The sequence below is a fragment of the Microcaecilia unicolor genome, chromosome 12 (genome assembly GCF_901765095.1).
Source record: "Microcaecilia unicolor chromosome 12, aMicUni1.1, whole genome shotgun sequence".
Taxonomy (NCBI): Eukaryota; Metazoa; Chordata; class Amphibia; order Gymnophiona; family Siphonopidae; genus Microcaecilia; species Microcaecilia unicolor.
The window spans coordinates 43,286,169-43,289,470 of NC_044042.1; positions in this window are offsets into that span (position 1 = coordinate 43,286,169).

A 3,302-nucleotide genomic window follows, 5' to 3' on the forward strand; every position below is an offset into this window, starting at 1 on the left:
TCATCACCTGGCTCAGGGTTTTGTTAGCTTTTCTGTTTGCCTGCAACTAATTGGTTGCAACAGGACCTGTGATTAGTAGGCTAATACTGTTGCTTCTCAGGATATTATTGTTATATATATATATATATATATATATATATATAAGTACATAAGTAGTGCCATACTGGGAAAGACCAAAGGTCCATCTAGCCCAGCATCCTGTCACCGACAGTGGCCAATCCAGGTCAAGGGCACCTGGCACGCTCCCCAAACGTAAAAACATTCCAGACAAGTTATACCTAAAAATGAGGAATTTTTTCAGTCCATTTAATAGCGGTCTATGGACTTGTCCTTTAGGAATCTATCCAACCCCTTTTTAAACTCCGTCAAGCTAACCGCCCGTACCACGTTCTCCGGCAATGAATTCCAGAGTCTAATTACACGTTGGGTGAAGAAAAATTTTCTCCGATTCGTTTTAAATTTACCACACTGTAGCTTCAACTCATGCCCTCTAGTCCTAGTATTTTTGGATAGCGTGAACAGTCGCTTCACATCCACCCGATCCATTCCACTCATTATTTTATACACTTCTATCATATCTCCCCTCAGCCGTCTCTTCTCCAAGCTGAAAAGCCCTAGCCTTCTCAGCCTCTCTTCATAGGAAAGTCGTCCCATCCCCACTATCATTTTTGTCGCCCTTCGCTGTACCTTTTCCAATTCTACTATATCTTTTTTGAGATACGGAGACCAGTACTGAACACAATACTCCAGGTGCGGTCGCACCATGGAGCGATACAACGGCATTATAACATCCGCACACCTGGACTCCATACCCTTCCTAATAACACCCAACATTCTATTCGCTTTCCTAGCCGCAGCAGCACACTGAGCAGAAGGTTTCAGCGTATCATCGACGACGACACCCAGATCCCTTTCTTGATCCGTAACTCCTAACGCGGAACCTTGCAAGACGTAGCTATAATTCGGGTTCCTCTTACCCACATGCATCACTTTGCACTTGTCAACATTGAACTTCATCTGCCACTTGCACGCCCATTCTCCCAGTCTCGCAAGGTCCTCCTGTAATCGTTCACATTCCTCCTGCGACTTGACGACCCTGAATAATTTTGTGTCATCGGCGAATTTAATTACCTCACTAGTTATTCCCATCTCTAGGTCATTTATAAATACATTAAAAAGCAACGGACCCAGCACAGACCCCTGCGGGACCCCACTAACTACCCTCCTCCACTGAGAATACTGGCCACGCAATCCTACTCTCTGCTTCCTATCTTTCAACCAGTTCTTAATCCATAATAATACCCTACCTCCGATTCCATGACTCTGCAATTTCTTCAGGAGTCTTTCGTGCGGCACTTTGTCAAACGCCTTCTGAAAATCCAGATATACAATATCAACCGGCTCCCCATTGTCCACATGTTTGCTTACCCCCTCAAAAAAATGTATTAGATTGGTGAGGCAAGACTTCCCTTCACTAAATCCGTGCTGACTTTGTCTCATCAGTCCATGTTTTTGTATATGCTCTGCAATTTTATTCTTAATAATAGCCTCCACCATCTTGCCCGGCACCGACGTCAGACTCACCGGTCTATAATTTCCCGGATCTCCTCTGGAACCTTTCTTAAAAATCGGAGTAACATTGGCTACCCTCCAGTCTTCCGGTATTACACTCGATTTTAGGGACAGATTGCATATTTCTAACAGTAGCTCCGCAAGTTCATTTTTTAGTTCTATTAATACTCTGGGATGAATACCATCAGGTCCCGGTGATTTACTACTCTTCAGCTTGCTGAACTGACCCATTACATCCTCCAAGGTTACAGAGAATTTGTTTAGTTTCTCCGACTCCCCCGCTTCAAATATTCTTTCCGGCACCGGTGTCCCCCCCAAATCCTCCTCGGTGAAGACCGAAGCAAAGAATTCATTTAATTTCTCCGCTACGGCTTTGTCCTCCTTGATCGCCCCTTTAACACCATTTTCGTCCAGCGGCCCAACCGACTCTTTGGCCGGTTTCCTGCTTTTAATGTATCTAAAAAAGTTTTTACTATGTATTTTTGCTTCCAACGCTAATTTCTTCTCAAAGTCCTTTTTTGCCCTCCTTATCTCCGCTTTGCATTTGGCTTGGCATTCCTTATGATCTATCCTGTTACTTTCAGTTGGTTCTCTTCTCCACTTTCTGAAGGATTGTTTTTTGGCTCTAATGATTTCCTTTATCTTACTGTTTAGCCACGCCGGCTGACGTTTAGTCTTTTTCCCTTTTTTCTAATACGTGGAATATATTTGTCCTGAACCTCCAGGATGGTGTTTTTAAACAGCATCCACGCCTGATGCAAGTTTTTTACTCTGCGAGCTGCTCCTTTCAGTCTTTTTTTCACCATTTTTCTCATTTTGTCGTAATCACCTTTTCTATAGTTAAACGCTAGCGTACTTGATTTCCTAGTTTCACTTCCTTCAATGCCAATATCAAAACCGATCATATTATGATCACTGTTATCAAGCGGCCCTCGTATCGTTACCCCCTGCACTAGATCATGAGCACCACTAAGGACTAAGTCTAGTATTTTTCCTTCTCTTGTCGGCTCCTGAACTAGCTGTTCCATGAAGCTGTCCTTGATTTTTATTGTTATTTAAAGATACCCGATCTACTACAATCTCTTTTGCAACCTCACTATCAGGATACTCTATCTTCCCTGTTATGGTGATATCTTTGAAAGATACCTTATCCCGAACCATGCTCTTTTGAGCGACTGTCGGCCTTCCCCCCATTTCTAGTTTAAAAGCTGCTCTATATATATCCATTGGTATAATAATCAGCATATTTTGGTAGTGCACAGAGTTTTGTAACTTGCTTTGCATTTTGCCATTCTTATTTTTATAATAAATAATATATTACCACTTCGGCATTATCCCTTTCATTGGGAATCAGCCTGCAAGAACCTAAGGGCCAATTAGGTACTCTCATATCCTTAGCAAACGAGTCGAGAATAATTGCTATTTTGTGACTTTATGCTTCCATACCAAGTACCTCTACAATTCAGAGGACAATCTGCTCTTTGTAGGAGAAGACATACAAACACACAGGTACTGTTTAAATTATCCACTGACTGTAATTTGTTTTTAAAACTCTTTCCAACTTTCCTGAAATGTGAGAGTGTTCCAGCAAATAGCTCTGAAAGCTTGGGGGAACATACCAGAGGACTGAACTTGGATACCTTCTGCATAGATTTATGACCTGCCAGAGATAGGGAGGATTAAGAGCCAAAGGTTTGGATGTTACCTAAGACTGTAAACCTCTAACACAT